Genomic DNA, 20517 nt, shown 5'->3' with positions numbered 1-20517 from the left:
GTTCCACCTGGGCGTTCGACTTTGCTCCCTTGTGGGCACCTGCTATCTCTCCCCCCTCTGGGGAAGTGTCCCCAGCAGGTGACCCAAGCCAGCTTCCCTCACCCCTTGGTTGATGTCACCTGTAGGTAAGAGGGACACCAGTCTCCTAATCTCAGCACACCTGTGGGACCTACGATCAGATGATAACTATCCCATAGATGGGTTCCATGAGCCAGGTGCAGCCCTCCGCTACCAATTATCGCCATCCACATTTTCCAGCCATACCTCAGAGAAGGTGCACGACAGGGAAACACTAGCCTGTGTCCTAAATAATCAGTTTCTGACTTAAATAGGAACATGCGAGTGTTTGGTGCCATCTAGTGGGCGCGACGAGCTATCAAGACCTAGAACAAGGCATGACTTGACCGCGAATACGGGGAACCCTCGGACCATGCGGATTAAGGTCAATGAATCCCAGAATCTCTTTTTCCCCAAAATGATTGTGAGCCGGCGTTCAAAATGTTGACAACTGAGCTTGTTCTAATTAAAGTGGTCCTTGGCTTAATAGGTATGGGGTCTCCTTTTGGGGTGATAAGGATCTATGGAGACTAGAGACAGGTGCCCCTCTCTTGCAGGACAGTGAGAATGTATCACAATTCATACAGAATTGTGTGCTTTAAAATGGTTGCATTTATTTATTTATTTATTTATTTTTAAGATTTTATTTATTTGCGAGAGAGAGAATGAGAGACAGAGAGCACGAGAGGGAGAAGGGTCAGAGGGAGAAGCAGACTCCCCGCTGAGCAGGGAGCCCGATGCGGGACTCGACCCCGGGACTCCAGGATCATGACGTGAGCCGAAGGCAGTCGCTTAACCGACTGAGCCACCCAGGGGCCCTAAAACGGTTGCATTTATGTCATGGGAAAATTGCCATAAAAGAACGAAATTTAAAAAATAAAAATGAGGGTTGGTCCGTAACAGGATTTCCCCGATGAGAATGGTCTTTAGAAATATGGCCTGTGTTGTCCAATACTGACCCTTTGGCACTTTACCTCTCCCCACCCCTCACCTGCGCTCCTAAAACAGCCCCCACAGCCAACATCTCTGCCCCCCGAAGCCCCCTCCCATCTGTTCACGGCGGGCTTCGAAAATCATGCAGTAGACAGACTGTGCATTCATTCAGACCCTTCTGAATGTTGCTGGTTTTCCTCCGAGGAACCTCTCCCAAGAAAAAGCCCTGGATGTGCAGAGTCCTGATGTGGCCTGTGTGCACGTGGCCGAGGGGGCCTTTGGAAGCACCTGTCCCTTCTTTAAAAGCCACCTTCCCCGGGGCGGGAGACGTGGGGAAGGGGAGCTGATGGTCTGTTCGAGTAGCTGGTAGAATCTACTCCTGGAATTGAGAACCACAGGTTGCAGGGAAGAGATACAAGATTGATTATAGAATGATCTTTAATTGGTCTTTAATTTCTTAGAGAACAAACAGAGATACAACCAACCCTCTTTTTTTTTTTTTCCTATTTAAGATTAGTTGCAGAATGTATTGATCTTTAACTTCTTAGAGGAGAAAGCGCTCTTTTCTGCCAGCGTTATTGATGTACAATGGACACTTGTAAAACTGTGTATATGTATAAGGCTTACAGTGTGATGACTGGATACACGCAGACATCGTGAAATGATCACCGTAATCCAGTTAATTAATATACGCATCACCTCACACCTACCTCCCGCTCCCCCTGCCTGAGCTCGCTCTCTCTCTGACAAATAAACAAATAAAATCTTTAAAAAAAATAATCGCCTTGCTCTGCATTCGATCCCCGGGACTTATTCATCAAATCACTGAACATTTGTGCCTCTGACCAACGTCTCCCCAGGTCCCCACAACCTAGCCCTTGGCAAGCACCATTCTGCCCGCGGCTTCTACGAGTTTAACTTGTTGTAGATTCCATATATAAGTGAGATGGTAGAGTACTTGTCTTGTTGTGCCTCGTGTGTCTGACTTGATGCCCTCAAGGTCCATCCATGTTGTCCCAAAAGGCAGGACTTCCTTCTTTTTAAGACTCCATAAGGTTCCATTGTATGTCTGCACCACATTATCTTTATCCATTCACCCACTATGAGAACAAATACTCTTCTCTTGTATATATACACACCACGTCTTCTGTATCCACTCATCCATTGATGGACTCTTGGGCTGCTTCCATATCTTGGCTAGTGTAAGTAATGCTGCAAAAAACATGGGGATGTATATATCTTTCTGAATTAATGTTTTCATTGGGGAGGGTGGTAAATACCCAGGTGTGGAATTGCTAGATCATATGGCGTTTCCATGTTTAATTTTTTGAGGAACCCACACGGTGTTTTGCTAAGTGAAGTAAGTCAGACAGAAGAAGACAAGTGCCCTATGGTTTCACTTATACGTGGACTCTAAGAAACAGAACAGATGAACAGAGACTCAAAAACCAGAGGAGAAACGTGCTTGCCAGAGAGGAGGGGGCGGGGGGATGGGGGAACCCTGTTTTCTCTCCCCCCAGCCCTGCCTCAACCATCTGCCATGTTGTGGCTTTACCTGCTTCATACTGTTGAGTGGCACTCCATAAATACGCAGTCCCATTGTCCCTGCGGTAAGCACATGACAATGCTCTTACTGCGAGCATCCAAGTGTGCAGAGGGTGCTTATGTCCATGCCATTGTTCACAGAATTAATTAGGGGCATTACTAAGTCCTTTCAATGTCAGTGCCGAGCGTGGCTGTTCTGGGAAGGGAAAGCACTAAGCAAACAGCTTGTTAAAACCCATGGATTGTTGTTTGGTTCTGTCGTGAGGGCGTTCCGTGACCTGCTGTGCAGTAGGGAGTGACCTGTTTGCATTGTCTACCCCCCAGCCTCTCCGGGGCAGCAATCTGCAAACAGAGAGAACTCTTCCTGCTCCAGGACTCACGTCCTCTGCAGAGACCCTGTGCCTTTTCCTCACCACCTATGGTATGCTCCTGGTCGTGCGCGGGCAGGTTTTGCTGGGCAGCCCAAGGCACCTGGGACCCCAGGCCATCTTGAGTCCTTCTGGGTGGCCAGGGACAGCAGGATGGCGAGCTCTCGAATGGAGGATCACCAGACTCTGGCCCCTTCGTGGTTCTGACCCAGGCGGCCAGCATGTCCTCCACGCAGCCTGCCTCATTCCGGTGCAATGGAGAGCCCAAGATTCTATTTCCATAAGGAAACCTCCTGAGTTGCAATCTATCAGATAGAAAGGGGGAAGAGTTGACCGTAAAAAATAAAATAAGTAAAAACCGAGAAATCGCGATTACGTTCGACCCTCCAAAATGTGGCAGAGTTCTGTGCCCATCAATAATGGATTAGGACGTTCAACGTTGATTCTCTTCTCCTTGTAATAATCGCCTATTACATTGCTTACGCAAATGCAACCACAAGTGTTTAATATTCTGCTTGCACCACATTCTCTTTTGCTGGAAGGGCAATTCTAGATAAAAATTTTGTTTTTGCCACTGTTTGCTTTTTCATTAGCATTACCTCTCTTGCCTTGGGGTTATAGACTGGAAAGTCTCATGTTTTCTTCTTCTTAACTATATTTTCAGGTAGGCACATTCTACTACATTCTATCTGTCAATCTATCTATCCATCTATCTATCTATCATCTATCATCTATCAATCATCTATCATCTATCAATCTATCTATCCATCCCTCTATCTATCATCTATCTATCCATCATATCTATCCTTCTATCTATCTACCATCTAACTATCTAATCTATTCATTATCTATCCATCATCTATCCATCCACCCATCCAATCACTTATTCTATCTATCTATCATCTATCTATCATCCTATCTATCATCTATCATCTATCTATCCATCCATCATCTATCTACCCCTCTATCAATCAATCCATCCGTCTATCATCTGTCTATCCATCCATCATCTATCTACCCATCCATCCGTATCTCTCTCTCTATCCATCCATCCCTCTATATATCTATCCATCCATCTACCCACCATCCATCATATCTATCTATCATCTATCTATCTATCATCTATCTATCTATCCACCCATCTCTAAATCAATCCATCCATATATCTATCTATCCTCCTATTATTATCTACCAATATCTATCTGTATATCTTCCTACCATCTATGCATGTCTGTATCTATGCATGTACCTATTCATCTGTTCATCTATCTATCCATATCTGTGTAGCTATATCAAACATCCAGACATCTATTCATCTATCCATGTGTGTATGCATCTATCTATATCTATCCATCTATCTACCTATTATATATTTATAAAATTACATATATATAATTTCCATTCATGCAACTAAGGCATTAATAAAATCCCAGCTAATAAAATTATAGTCTACAAGCTTGGTGTAGCAGCAAGGCACAATATTTGACCCTGGGACCAAGGTACATCCCATGGAGCTGAGCGATCACTCACCTTTGTTTGACTTTATCCTTCTCATTGGTCATCAACCTAGAAAATTGTAGAGATGCTTTGTCATCTTAAAATGCAGTGGTTCTATGGCTATAGGATGCTTGAGCTCTGAGCATACAGCTGCTGTACGTTAACACATAGCCCTGGCATCGTCCCACGGGACCCTCGGGATGAGGGGGTGATGCTAGCTCCTCAGAGCACCCCAAAAGCCAGCTTGCTCTCCCAAGGGGCATATTTTACAAAGAAAGTGGTGTCCTGGGAACATGACCCTCATAATCACCTGTTCTTGCAGTGGATCTCTGACTTTGGATGATTTTTTTAATGGCTCTTTCCTGTTATTTCCCTTTATCAACTACCATTAGAATGAAGGAAACTTGCCTCCACAAAGAGGCTATTTTACTTATGGACTCAACAGAGGCCAAAATAACCACGCTCTGCTCTAATCCCAATGTCTGTTCTTTCCCCTCTCCATGCTTGACAAGAAGTAGATCCTTCTCCAAACTACCAGTTTTGTTTACGGCCAGCATGACAGTCTGGTGGGAGAATGTTGACCTTCGTGGCCACACTTGTCCTGAGAAATCACTCCTGAGACCCTCGGCACATGCGTGGATTTGCCTTCCAGCTGGATTCCCTCATCCCCAGAAGCCAGCTTGCAGAAACCGCCATCTTCCCCACACTGGGTTTTACCTAGGACGTGCCCATCTCAGGCCTTCCACCTATGGTCAGTCGATCTGAAAAAGCCCCATGGAATCATGCATTGTTACAATCACCAACTGGTACCAAGGCCAAAGGTATCATTTCGTTTCAGTGGTTGTGTGTTTGTTGGCCCAAGCTCTTCTCCTCCATTCCAGTACTTCCTTCAACAGCTGCCTCTAGGGTCCAAGTGAGCACAAGAGCAGGTGCCCCTAAACAAGTGGGCATCCAGTATCCACCCATACCACCAGTGTGAGAGTCCAGATGGAGACACTACGACCACCACTCACCTACGGCATACGCCGCCACGTCAAAGAACTGCCACCTGCCAGCCCACACCAACTGTGCTGCTCCTTCAGGATTTCCAGACCCAAGGTGAAAGGGTGCTTGGGTCTCAGTTTGACACGGAGGCACTGATGTTGGAAATAATCACCATACAAAGGCTCACACTGATGTTGGAAATAATCACCATACAAAGGCTCACCGTTTTAAAACAGAGGGTTGAAAAGGAAACAAATAAAATGAACACAGAGATAGAAGGATGGAAGAAATGAAATGAGTTATAATCCCAATGAAAGGGGGAAAGGTAGAACTATATAAGAGGACTGCCTAGTTATCCTGGAAGAAGACTTTTGACCCGAAAATAAAACTCAACTCCCTTATATATTAGTTTCACAGGGGTTACAGTGGGAAGTGACCACAAATTGGGTGGATTAACATAACAGAAATGTATCCTCCCCCAGCTCTGGAGACCAGAAGTCTGAGATCCAGGCGGGGCAGGACCACTCAGATCCAGGTGGGGCAGGGTCAAGCTCCCTCCAGAGGCTCCAGGGGAGGGTCCTTCCTCCTCTTCCAGCTTCTGGGGCTCCAGGTGTCCCTGGGTTTGTAACTGCGTCCCTCCCGTCTCTGCATCTGTCTTCACGTGGCTTTTCCTCTGTGTCCGTGTCTCCTCTTGTGTCTCTTATAAGGACACCCGCCATTGAATTCAGGGCCACCCTGATCCAGGATGAGCTCATCTCAAAATCCATACCTTCATTGCAACTACAAACTTTATCCAAAAAAAAAAAGTTTGCATTCACAGGTTCTGCATGTTAGGATTTGGACATATATTTGGGGAGGGGCATGATATAAACAGTATTCACTTAAAAACTGAAATAGTGACTCACCCTTTCTTGAAATTACCACACATTTTTCTCCTTCCATACCTCTTCCCATTGCTGTTGCTACCTCTCAAGATGACATCATCATATGCCTTTGTCTACCTCTGTGACAGCTGAAATCTTTGCCCTGTTGGATAATAGAACCGTGCACTTCTTAAGAATAAATCCATACTTTATTTACCGGGAAATCCATACAGTGCCTTGCACATAATAAGCACATAATGTTTGCCCAATTGACATGAATTTATCCAAAGCATGAGCCCTTCACTTTTGTTTTTAAAAAACAGAGAGGTATTTTTCTACATCATTTTGGAGTTGCTCTCTAGTTATGCATGCCTTTGTGTGAAACCCTACAGATATATATTTTTTTCATTTCATACATCATTTGCTGAAATGCCCTTTAAAATGTAATGGAACATGGAGCTTTAGGAAACAAAACTCTGCAGGAAATAAATTATCTTCTCTCTTTGTATTGGGACCCAAAAGTCTCACCTTATTAACGACATCGGGGACTCTCTGAAAGCAACCTGAGTCATGAGGACAGTTGAACTGCAGCTTAAGGGGGACCCTCATTAATCAGACACAAACACCCCAGGCCCGGGCCACAGTGGTCTGTACCAGAGTCCGACCGTGAAGCTCATGCCCAGAGGACACAAGGAAAGAGCACTTTGAAGAGGAAATACGGCAAAGCTCTGCATCACATCACCACCTGATATCGCTTCCCTTGACCAAAAGCAAAGCACTCTGTGCCTGGAAAATGCACATTGTGAGTTAGGATCATGCTAAGCTGTTTTAACTGATGGACCACACATGTCCGTTGTTAGTAGCTGAACATAGCCAGCGTTCAGTCCAAAAATGAATGTTTCTGGCTGGCTGGTCATGCTGCTCAAGAGTGGGTTCAGGGAACCTGAATCTTTGTACTTTGTGGCTCTCACACCTGCCCAAGTTCACCTGGATTGTCAATATTTAATCAGAGGAGGGAGGATGGAGAAGGTGTATTCATTTGCTAGGGCTGCCATAACAAAATCCCACAGTCCAGGTGGCTCAAACCACAGACATTTAATTCCTCCTGGTCCTGGAGGCTGGGGGTCTGAGATCCAGGGAGGGCTGAGGCTAGGATTCTCAGACCCTGGTGGGGCTGAGCCTGGTTCTTCCTGAGGCCTCTCCCCTTGGTGTGTAGACGCCGTGTTCTCCCTGTATCCTCACATGGTCCTCCCTCTGTGCGTGTCTGTGTCCTCATCCCCTCTTCTTATAGGACCCCAGGACTATGGGATCAGGGCCCACCTTAATGACTTTGTTTTACCTTAATCCCCTCTTAAAAGACCCCCACCTCCAAATACAGTCTCATTCGGAGGTCCTGGGAGCTAGGGCTTCAACATATGAATTTTGGAGGTAAACCATCCGCCCTGTAACAGGAGCCATGCCCACTTCTTACCACCTGGGCCAGAAGTGAAATGCATGACTCGACACACTGTTGACAAGATGTCATCCTATGGGCCCATCTAAATGTCCAGGTGGGGGTGGGGGGCTGGCTGACATAGATTCAGGTGCACTAGCCATCTCCCCATACAGAGTCAACCCAGCAGATGAGGAGTGTGGATATTTGGTGGACAGGTAACCATTCCAGCCGCAACTGCATTTTGGGAGACACCTGTCTGGCTCCAGACTAACAAAATTCCATTTTGCACTGGGGGGGGGTCTCCATCACGGCAGAGATCACCCCTATAATTCACCCTTTCTCTCAGTCCATCACCTCTCCTTGTGAACACCGTTTCTGAGACAATATTACAATTTGATGTTTCTATTTCTATAATATGCTTGTGCTTTTAAATTGCCTCCAAACCAGGATGCTGGTTTGATTTGTTTATTTTACTGATTTTAATTAAGTGAACAGGGAAAATCTCTCAATTATTGGCATGATCATGCATCCAGTGTGATCAGGTGCCAGAATGTAAAGGGCAGGGTTGGGGCCCCAGAAGTGAGTGCTGAGAAGGAACATTGGCAGAATGAGAACCATCTGCAGGATGACATTCAAGCATGAGCTCTGCACCCAGCGAAGACTTATTTAACATACACAGTATTCGAGATCCGTACCTGGCATTAGGAACAGGAAGACGTGTCATATCCTGGGCATTGGTCTCTGGCCACCTCCCAGTCTGGATGTCTAGATAGGACGACATACCTGTAAACAAATCACTGCAGCAAAATGAGACAAGTATCCCAACAAAAGTGTGTGCCAAATAGGTAAGAAGGGGCAAAAGGGATTCTCTTCTAGTCTACCACACTCTGCAGGCAGAGAGCCTAAGAGATACTTATCGTTAAAGAGCCCAGGTAGTTTCAACAAATGGACAAATGCTCTTCTCTTTCCGTAGGTAACCGTGATCTGGGAATGTTGCATCCAAATGAGGAATCCCAGACAGTGCAGAGTCCAGGGCCCAGGTGACATGCTCGGATCTCATTGTTCTCAGAAACCACGGTGCAATTTGAGCTCCCTTAATGCCATGCAGGGGAAGAGGTAGGCAGAGATGTGATTGCAGACCCAGGAGAGCCTCACTGGCTGCCTGTAAGAACAGGATTTCCCCAGCCCCCAGTGTGCAGACCGCCAACCCTGATCTCCATCAGCCTCTTCCACTGTGAAATTCGATGCGCTGAGAGCCTGGGGAAGCGGAAGGAAGACCTCCAAGAGTTGTGTCATCTCTAATTCATTTCACTGAGTGCAATCAGGCAGAGGGGGCTTCTTCTCCAACTTGAGGTTTTGTCTCTCTGACCAGAGGGCAGTGTTGACACTTTTCCCCAAGACCTGATTAGCTACAGATGCCCTACTCTTTATCAATATAGGGGCAGGAAGCATCCCACCATATGGCTTCATACTGCTCCTTCTTTCAACAGGATGGCAATGGATAAACAGAGTGTAGTACGTCCACACAACGGAACATGACTTAGTGTTAAAAAGGAAGGACATTCTGACACCCGCTACAATTTGGGAGGACCTTGCAGAGACAATACCGAGTGACATAAGCCAGTCACAAAAGGACAAATCCTGTAGGATTCCACTCATAGAGGAGGTCCCCCCGAGGAGTCACATCCATGAAGACAGAAAGTAGATGGTGGTACCAGGGGCTGGGGGAGGGGGATAAGGAGTTAGTGTCTCATGGGGACAGAGTTTTGGTTTTATATGATGAAAAACTTATGGAGATTGATGGTGGGGATGGTTTTACAACAAAGTGAATATATTTAGCACAACTCAACTCTACACTGAAAAATAGTCAAGATGATAAATTTTACATGATGTCTGTCTCACTACAATTAAAAATTAAGAGGAAAGGCGAGATCGTTTAGAATCATGGATACAAAATGCATCTTCTTTGGATAGAAAGATTCTACAAGCATTTCATGTGCCTTTGGCTCCACGAATTCATGGATGCGTAGCGACTAGTACTCCGCCAACTCTTGTTGGGATAGTCTGGCCTGTGGTGTGTTCATTATTTAAATTAGAAGGTCATTTTTGAATTCTGGTTGCAGGGATATGATTTGTTCTTTTGTTTAACACCCCAACTGTGCTTCTTTGCTCCCTTCTTGCCTCCTCTCAGGAGCAAGGCCGGCTTATCCCATGACATACCAATCGGTGGCTGGTGCAGGGCCACCCTTTCACAGAGGAGGCTCCTGAGATTATCAGAAGGAATCCTTCAGTCGGGAATCCATGCTCATATGCCCAATTCCATACAAAACTTCTCTCAAACCAGAGCAAGAGCCATCCCCACGACAGGTGAATTCAACTCTATCCCTTCACTCACCATATCCACTCTTCAGAGCCATGTTCTGCAGATAATATTCCCCATGAAAGAATCATTGGCTTCATTGTTAGAAGGGACAATACTTTGTGTACTGCATTGAATATTTTTTTTACATGATTCTTGTGAAAATAACCACCTGCAAATCCAACATTCCAAATGTGATTCTCTCGGCAATAGCATTTTCTCGGCATTTTCTCAGTGATATATACACATTCCAGAAGCCCTGTTTACATGTCTTCAAAGCGTATGTGCCTACCAAATGCTAACACTTAAGCAAAGGCTTAGGAATTGATTTCCCAGAGTCTTGTTCACTCAGCCCACATGGATATGTCTTTAATAACCTTATTGCATGTAGATGGTCAAATACTTGGAAGTAAGAATTTATGGGATTTCAGTGTTAAACTCCACCAATGCAGCTATGCATCATCATGCTAAACAAAGTGTTTTTAAAAAATATTTAAAAGTGCATCAGCAAGTTGGCAAGTTAGTAGGGAATTTTCAGATTCCAAAAGTCCAAGATGAAGATAAGAAGAAGTCAGAAAGATGTGCTGGGTACTGTATACTGGACAGAAATTGAGATATCGTTTTTATAGACCCATGAAGTCAGATATGCACCCATCTCACATAAAAGATGTCCCCTCCAAAAGATGCCAACACAACTGTGGGAAATAAGGAATGCTTGTTGTTTCAAGGTACTCACTGCTGGAAGCAATCATTGGGTAGCACGTGATGATTGCTGCCATTTTGTACCTTATGTCACTGAACACATGTAAGTTTTACCCACAACTTTTATAGGCTACTCAAGCATAAAAGCGATCCTCATTATTGACAGACTCCATACATGAAAATTCGCTTACTTGTTAAAATGTATCTGTGACCCCCCAAACCAATACTTCTAGCCCCTTCAACGTCATATAGTACTGAAGCGGCATCCAGTACTCCTGAGCAAAAGGAGGCTGCCATGTGCCATATGGAGAAAATCCACATGTCAGAGAAACTGTTCAGACATTAGTTTTAGTGTCCTTGGCTCTGAGTTCAATGTGAATGAATTAACAATAGAATTTAAGTAAAATGTCTTTAGACATAAATGCACATAAAACAAAATTATGGGTTGATCAGTTGATGAAATGTGACCAGAGTTTGCAGGAACCTGACTTTGTATTTCCCTAGGAAAAAAGATTTAGGGTCTGCTAACTTAGTGTTTGCAGCAAGTACAACAACCACACACGATGAGAATGACTTACCTGGTTTTCTCCCGGTCACATGGTGCAATTACATATACCTTAATTATATAAATATAGTCAACTTTAGATCTAATAAGTTAATTAAGTATATGAAGGAAGCATGCTTATATTTATTTAAAAAGTTGCACTATAGGGCGCCTGGGTGGCTCAGTTGGTTAAGCGACTGCCTTCAGCTCAGGTCAAGATCCTGGAGTCCCAGGATCGAGTCCCGCATCGGGCTCCCTGCTCGGCAGGGAGTATGCTTCTCCCTCTGACCCTCCTCCCTCTCACGCTCTCTGTCTCTCATTTTCTCTCTCTCAAATAAATAAATAAATAAAATCTTTAAAAAATAAATAAATAAATAAATAAAAAGTTGCACTATAATGTCTAACTACCAGATTATTAGCCATAAATAAAACAAACTGGAGAATAAATAGTTAAATTCAGAGAAGGCCGAAAGAGAAAGAGAGAAAGGCAAGACAAACACAAATAAAACCATTAACTGTAGACATAAATCCAGATAACACTCAGCCACTATTTTGGGGGAATGAAATATGTTACAAACTTTGGCAAGCCACCTGGCAAAATTGTATCAAAATTGCATAGAAGCTTTTCCCTGCCATTTCACATCTAAATATTTGCTTGGCACACTCACTGAGGGAAAACAATGACACCAGGATGTTCCCATCTATATTATCTATAATGGGAGTATCATAAAAACCCAGAAAACAACCTTGACTATTGATTAGCAATGATGAGATTTTTGAAAAAATACACACACACACACACACACACACATCCTTTCCTGACTAAGAGTAAACACTAAGTTAATACTAAGAGTAAATACTAAGTTAATAAGTGAGCCAATGGTCAGGACATTAAATTTTGAAACAAAGCCCTTCCACATCGCTAGAGGGGCTATGGCTTTTCACAAATTTATAAGGAGAACCTGCATTTCATTTTTACCATAAAAAGTTCTGTCCCTTAAAAATAGTTAAGAGTGGGATGTCTGGCTGGCTCAGTCAGTGGAACGTGCGAATCTTGATCTTGGGGTTGTGAGTTTGAACCCCACGTTGGGTGTAGAGATTACTTAATATTGAAATCTTTTTTAAAAATAGTTAAGAGTATGTGCAAAATGCAAATTTTATAGTCATACGGAAGCAGAAGGAGAATCAGAAATGCTTGCGATCTGTAATATGATGACGCAAGCTTGCAGTATTTTGCAAAATGTGGGGGGTTATTTTGCATTCCAAAGGAAAATATGGTATTGACTAGTTTTGCTTGTTAAAACTAATAAAATCTTCTAGTGACCTAATTATATGGCTTTGCATTCCCTGAAGTTGTCCAATAACAGCCTTACATTTACTAGTTAATATAACATAGTTACAATTAGTTAATGTAATAAATACATATGGTTAAAATATAGTTCTAGAAAACACATAGTTGCATATATATACACACACAATACAATATACAATATACTAATATACAATACATTAGTATAACAAAGAGACTAAAGAAACATCCAGAACTTTACAAGAAGGCATAGAGCTTCACCTGCAGATGAGTAAACTGAATTTAAAGGAGACAGTTCAGTGCAAAGTTGTTCATAGGTAGATGCAAAACTTTCCCAAATTCAGTGCATGAGCATACTCATGTAGACTTTATATTTATTTAATTTACTTACTTATATAATTTACTTACTTATAAATAAGTTTATTTACTTATTTAATTTTGAAGTAAAATACACATACCATAAAATTTACCTTCTTAACCATTTTTGAGTGCGCAATTCTGTGGCATCGAGCACATTTACACTGTTGTGCAACCATCCCCACCATCCGTCTCCAGAACTTTGCATCTTCCCCATCTGAAAGTCTGTCCCCATCAAACACTAACTCCCCATCCCCCTCCCCCAGCCCCTGGCCCCACTTTCAACTCTCTGTCCCTGTGCATGGGACTCCTGTAGAGACCTCATATACATGGATTCACACAGGATTTGTCCTTCTTTGACTCAGCACCATGTCCTCAAGGTCCATCCACATCATAGCAGGTGCAGAACATCTTTCCTTTTTAAGGCTAAGTCATATTCCACTGTGTGCATGAACCACTTTCTGTTTATCCATCCATCCATCCATGGACACTTGGCTTGCTTCCACCTTCGGTCATTGTGAGGCACGCTGCTATGAATATGGGTCTGCATATGTCTTTGGATCCTGCTTTGAATTTTGGGGGGTAGATGCTCAGACATGGGGTTGTTGGATCTTACGGTATTTGTATGTTTAATGTTTTGAGAAACCACTGTGTCCCACAACAGCTGCACCGTTTCCCACCAGCAAGGGATCCAATCTTTCCACCTCCTCACCCATGCTCATCGTTTTCTGTTTTTTTGATAGCATCCATTCTAATGGGTGTGAAGTGATAAAGCTTTTATTGCAAAGTGAAGGACGCCGTGCAGCGAGCAGATGCAGGCTAGCAGTGGAGTCCAGACACGCTGCTGGGACCCGCACCTTCAAGGGAACCAACGGGATCTGTGTGAGGAGTCTCGGCTTCTTCAGGAGAGCCTCAAGCCGATGTTCTAACACTGTGGACGGGTGGTCAAGCCACACTGACTTCACCACTGGTTAGGCCACTCACAAATCATCTGTAAAGAAAAGGACCCCGTGGGCGTCCCAGGTTGTTTCAGACATTAAACAGCACACCGTAAATCCCACCGCTCTTATGGAGGCCAGGGTCAAAGAGCAGACCTCCAGGCATCCCCAGGGATAGACAGAGCTCATCTTGTCCAGCTGTAAATCAGCTTTATCTCCCACCGTGGGTCACGTGGCCATTCAAAATCTGCAAGACTGATCAAGCACACAGCTCATAGGAATTATTTCCCATCCTTCCCCAAACCCAAAAGATGTTTTGAAGGACATCTGGAAAGGGGCACACGGAGATTCAAACCTCTGTTGTGTGTTGCATTTCCTCTGTTATCAATGCATCATGAAAGCCAGACGCTGGTAGCAACGATTGGGTCCCTAGGAGCTTAACAACCATGTGAGTGCACCCAAATCTTGTGCTTCTGTAAAGTACATATTCGCTCAACATGATGAGTAAATAATTGCCTGCATTTTATTGATGGACAAAAATTGGTTCATACCCCTTGTAGAGTTGAAGCAACAATTGATTCCATCCCGGGGAGCTTGGGTCGGTGAAGCGTCTGCCTTCAGCTCAGGTCATGATCTCAGGGTCCGGGGATCGAGGCCCGCGTTGGGCTCTCTGTTCAGCGGGGAGCCTGCTTCTCCCTCTGCCTGCCGCTCCCCCTGCTTGTGCTCTCTCTCTCTCCCTCTCTCTCTCTGTGTCAAATAAAAGAATAAAATCTTTAAAAAAAAAAACCCAGGGGTGCCTGGTTGGCTCAGGCATTAAGCATCTGCCTTCGGCTCAGGTCATGGTCCCAGGGTCCTGGGATCGAGCCCCGCATCGGGCTCCCTGCTCAGCGGGGAGTCTGCTTCTCCCTCTCCCTCTCCCCCTGCTTGTGTTCCCTCTCTCGCTGTGTCTCTTCTATCAAATAAATAAATAAAATATTTAAAAAAATAAAAAATAAAAAAACCCAGAAACAATTGATTGCATCCCTGAAGCTCTGGCTAATCCATTCTCCAAGCCGGTACTAAGAAGGAACCAGTTACCTCTAATGTACTTACCTCTAAAACGGCATGTGTCCTCAGTTTCCAGTTGAGCTAGAAACTTCCACTTTTTTGTTCTGTCCCGCTGATTAAGAGTATATATAGTTAAGTGACCACAAACTGGATGTCACAGGTAAGTGTATGAGTTTTCCTGGGGCGGCCGTAACAAATGACAACAATCTGGGGCCAGGGGCTCAAAATATCACACAGGTGTCCTCCCCCAGCTTTGGAGACCAAAGTCTGAGATCCAGGCGGGGCAGGACCACTGAGATCCACGCGCGGCAGGGCCAAACTGTGTCCAGAGGCTCCAGGGGAGGATCCTTCGTGCCTCTTCCAGCTTCTGGGGCTCCATGCATTCCTGGGCTGGTGGCTGCGTCCCTCCCGTCTCTGCCTCTGTCTTCATGTGGCTTCTCCTCTGTGTCTGTGTGTCCTCTTCTGTCTCTTGTGGGGACACTTGTCACTGGATGCAGAACCCACCCTAAGTCCAGAATGGACTCATCTCATTATCCTTAATTAATGCCATCTGCAAAGACCTTATTTCTAAATAAGCTCACATTCCAAGATTCCAGATGGCCATGTATTTAGGAGGGAATCCTCTTCAACTCGGAATTTTGGGAATTCAGAATGCCCTGAAGTGGACCTCACTGTACAAGCCATGTCATGTCATGTCAATAAAGTGACATGTGTTCCACACCAGACACCAGCATTTCGGGGAGAGGGGCAAACAAACCTCAGCACCCAGAAACATTCTGCTAAACCCATACTGCGAAGGGGTTCCTTCCGAGAAATGGGGACTGAGGTGCGTGGCTCCTGTTTTCCAGACAACTAAGTTTCATCTCTCGCTCCTGAGAAAACCATGTTGCATTTTTTTTCAGATTTTATTTATTTATTTCAGAGAGAGCGCACGCACAGCAGGCGGGAGGGGCAGAGGAAGAGGGAGAAGCAGGCTCCCCGCTGAGCAAGGAGCCCAATGGGGGGCTTGATCCCGGGACCCTGAGATCATGACCTGAGCTGGAGATTGACGCTTAACCCACTGAGCCCCCTTGTTTCCCCCCATTTTGCATTTTTAAATAGCTTTTCCTAGAGCAATACCTTCATACAAAATAGCAGCCCTCCTTGCAAGAGTCCTGGATGCCAAAAATACTATTGGTAGGAGTGGTTCTCCATCAGCAGCCTTCTCAACCTACAAGCAGATGATGCTCTTCAACTGCTCCTTTCTTTATGCGCAGTGTCAGACCATGAACATCCGCTCTGTCACAGATTCCTCTCCCTTGGCACTTCAATACATTGACAGCTACACAGCCTGGTGATGCCATTGTTCCCAAACAGCCCTTGGTGCTGTGCAAAATGCACCAATGAAATCGCATCAATAGCATTGCCATCCCCACATCTCCATTAACTAGTGTTTCATTCTGACTGACAGCAAAACCCCTACTAAGCTCCACGGAGCCTCATGAGTATCAGGAGAGTCTATAATCAGCAGTTCCTGCAGAGAGAATAGCAAATCAGTGATTTAAAAGAAGAAGAAGAAGAAGAAGAAGAAGAAGAAGAAGAAGAAGAAGAAGAAGAAGAAGAAGAAGAAGAAGAAGAAGAAGAAGAAGAAATTAAAAAAATACCAGAGCATTCAGAATTAAGTACAGCACTCAGGGTATGCTTCTAGACTTCACAAATTCTTTCGTTATTCAGCGTGGGAGCCATGCTGGGAATGGGGCCACTTGCATACCCAGCCAGCATGTCTCAACTGGGCTTCTATGAAGGCATGTGTTCGACATCACTCGGTGCACGTGTAGGACCTGGTTTTTCTGTCATTCACAGCCCTCAAATTACCCTGTTAGTGTAATTTAAAAACAGAGCTTTATACTCCTCTGCTGTCATGGAAATTGCTTGAAATTGTCATTGCCATCTTGATGATTCTACTCATGTTATGTTATCTCAAAAGAAAGGAGATGGGGAAGAGGAGAGAGCTTTAAAAGGGTAGTATCATCTCACATATGCAACCCCACGTATTAGGTTGACAAGCCATAACAGTAGTCAGTGTGAATATGTTCACTCCATCAGACCATGTATTCTCAGGGGATATTTTAGCACTGAGTCTGATTCTCCCCATGGGGGACTTGAATTAGCACCTTAAGATTTCCATTCCCATCTTCTTGTTGTACTATCTTCCCAAGATATTTGGTGCCAGGCATAAGTAGGTAGGTAGGTAGGTAGATAGATACATAATGGGTAGATAGATGAATGGATGGATGGATGGATGGATGGATGGATGGATGGATGGATGGATGGATTGGGAAATGATAGATTATAAAGAGAGAGATGAACAGGGGCGCCTGGGTGGCTCAGTCATTAAGCGTCTGCCTTTGGCTCAGGTCATGATCCCAGCGTCCTGGGATGGATCCCCACATCGGGCTCCCTGCTCTGTGGGAAGCCTGCTTCTCCCTCTCCCACTCCCCCTGCTTGTGTTCCCTCTCTCACTGTGTCTCTCTCTGTCAAATAAATAAATAAAATCTTTAAAAAAAGAGAGAGAGAGATGAACAGATGGATGGATGGATGGATGGATGGATGGATGGATGGATGGATAGATAAAAGATACATAGATGATAGAGAGAGATGCTAGATAGATACATAAACGGATGGGTGGATGGTTGGATGAATGGATGGATGAATGGATGGATGGATGGATGGATGGATGGATAGGTCGATGATAGGTGAACAGATGGATGGGTGGATGGATGCATTGTTGAATGAATGGATGGATGGGTAGGTAGATGATAGATAGATATACAGATATAGATAATAGATAGATAGATTGATAGTTAATAGAATGATAGAGATACATCTTCAATATTATGGATTCAAAGTCTTCTCTGAACATCCCAATACTTCTCTGTGTCTCAATTTTTGAGGAATCTTATTTCAGATGTACCTGAGCACTTCTGGTCATCTATGAATAATTAAACACACCCTAAAAGACTTTAAACCTAGGATCATGCCCCACTCATACTCACAGCTCATGAGTGTGAGTACTTCCATGACTAGAAAGGCACTCAACCATCCTTGGGATTTTTTTTTCCCCACCGAAAGACATGCACAAAAGTGTTTGTTGAATCATTGGTCATAGTAGCCAAGAGCTGGAAACAACCAAATGTTCCTCCACTGAAAATGGATAAATACAGTATGATATTTTCATATGCAGAAATACTCATAGCCATGAGAAGATAACAGCTATTGGGTGAATCCAGTACTACTGGAAAGAGAACAAGGGTGTATCTCACAAGGATACATTGAGACAGAACCAAGAGTACATTCCTTATGGTTCCATTTATGTGAAGTTTAAGAACAAGCAAAACTGATCTGTGATTGCAGAGGCTGGAATAGTCATTACTTGGGGACTGTGGTATTTTGCATGGCACTGGACACAAGAGAGATTTCTGCGTTGCCATAAACATGCTATATCTTAATCTGGGTGATATTTACATGAGGGTATATATGCAAAACTCCATCTAGATGCACACTTAATACTTGTGCATTTGACTGTATATGGTGTGACTCAATTAATAAGTCTAAAAAAAATTTTTTTAGAGTAGGCTCCATGCCCAATGTGGGGCTTGAACTCACAACCCTGAAATTGAAAGTCATGTTCTACTGACTAAGCAAGCCAGGTGCCCCACAGTACAGTTTTTAAAAGGAAAAAGAGATGGAAAATAATAATTGTTTCAAATCTAAAAGAGAGAGATGAGGGTGAAAACAGTAGATTTCATAAACTACACAGTTGGATTTTTACACTGGGACCCAGCAGAATTCTAGAATCATTTCATAGTTTCTGAGCACTCTGGAATCATTCTGGATTCCCATAGAAGTAAGTTGTGCCGAGCTATTCTGCTTCAGGATACATTTACTAGAACATTGACTACATTTTTTTTGACACAGTCAAGATACAGAATAGTCATAATTCTGCTCCTTTACTGATACCATATCATTGTATCATAAATTACAAAATATATACGGAATACATACTTTGTTTTTTTATTTAAATTCAATTACCCAACATACAGTGCATCATTAGATTTTGGTGTAGTGTTCAATGATTCATTCATTGCGTATAACATTTACTACATTTTATTAGTAAATGTAGAGATTACTGGTGAATGTAGAAACACATTTACTAATTGTTTAAGTCTGTGTCATACAGCAATGGTTAATTTTATGTCTCAATTTGGTTAGCTCATGGGGTGCCTAAATAATTGGTCACGCGTTACTCTGGGAGTTTCTGCGAGAGTGTTTTTGGGTGAGATTAACATTTAAGTTGGTAGACTACATAGATTTCCCCTCCCTAAGGTGGGTGGGCCTCGTCTAATCAGTTGAAGGACTCTCCCTGAACCATCTGCTCTTCCTGCTCAAGAGGCTTTTCACAAGTTTAACCAGAGAAACAAAGTCAAAAAACTCCTGGAGCAGCTTGAGAAGGCACCCCGGCCCCACACTTGGATCTGTTGACCGCAAGGTGGGCAGGGTTAGCTCCTTTGGAAAGACAGTTACACACTACCCACGGATCCAGAGCACAAAAGGTCAGCATTGCCCTTCCCTGTGGGGGACTCAGGAGGAGCTGGACGGGATGTTCATAGCCAGAACTGGAATACAGCTATTTATTTTCCTAATTACATGTTGTTTCAAAGCCCCATACGCATGAGTCATTCATGCACTGACAACAACATCCGTGGGATGCTTGTGTGTGGTGTCACACTATCCTGTGTATCTGGGGGAGAACATTCTGAAAAGACTTGCTCATGGCACATATAAACCCCGAGTGTGTTGAGCACCACAACAAACAACGTTCCTTTTATAGAGTGCGAGGATCGAATTTCTTATAGTACTCTGAAGAACAGGGCAGGAAGATAGTGTGCATGATAACGCACGGACCCAAACTAATTCTGCAAAATTAACCCTGTCTGGATAAAATCCCACTCCATTTCCTCAAGCGGGCGTGGACCCTTCTCTCATACACACACACCCAAATTAAAATTTAAAAAAAAAAATCCATTTGGACCCTTGTATTGGGAACCGTTTGCTTTTGTGCTAATTACTAATTATGCATCCCTGGTGGTGACGTGTCTGCCAAACGAGGTGGTCCTGCGTGTGGGAGCCCCGGGGGTGTTATTGTCACGTGCAAACCCCCGCTGCCAAGAGAGCAGCTGATTAAGGGTTTTATTTGTTTTCCTGTCGTCTTATGACTTATTTCCTCATGAAAACCCTCATTGTTTCCTCGGACAAACAGGAGAATGACTCCAATGTTTGAGATGGGATGATGAAGGGTTTTATGAGCAGAGAGAGAACATGAAGAATCATCAAGTCCAAAGCACAAAACCAAGCCGTGTTCTTCCAACACACAGCAGCCAGATGGTGCCTCGGGCAAATGCAGTTGAAAGCTGTCTGCACAGGCAGGTCCCAGAGCTGCAGGGGCTACACCTGGGGTCTGAGACTTGGCACTAAGCAGGAAAGTGGCTCCCCTCATCCTCATTATCATCACCACCATCATCACCACCACCATCACCACC

General features: G+C 44.1%; 1 long non-coding RNA gene across 1 annotated transcript; it reads right to left on the bottom strand.

Annotated features, from left to right (window-relative positions):
* Positions 1–1439: 1439 nt before the first annotated feature.
* LOC135361895 (uncharacterized) lies at positions 1440–9276 on the bottom strand. Its single transcript, XR_010406014.1, has 3 exons — positions 8378–9276; positions 4434–6410; positions 1440–3208 (listed from the first exon to the last, which is right to left on the bottom strand). It is a non-coding gene; the product is annotated as an uncharacterized LOC135361895 (long non-coding RNA).
* Positions 9277–20517: the final 11241 nt, after the last annotated feature.

The sequence above is a fragment of the Mirounga angustirostris genome, unplaced genomic scaffold (assembly GCF_029215605.1).
Source record: "Mirounga angustirostris isolate CCGP_5_RB_7025 unplaced genomic scaffold, mMirAng1.0.hap1 SCAF_11, whole genome shotgun sequence".
In the NCBI taxonomy this organism is placed as follows: Eukaryota; Metazoa; Chordata; class Mammalia; order Carnivora; family Phocidae; genus Mirounga; species Mirounga angustirostris.
The sequence above is the reverse complement of the archived record's forward strand: the minus strand, read 5'-3'. Positions and strand labels throughout refer to the sequence as shown.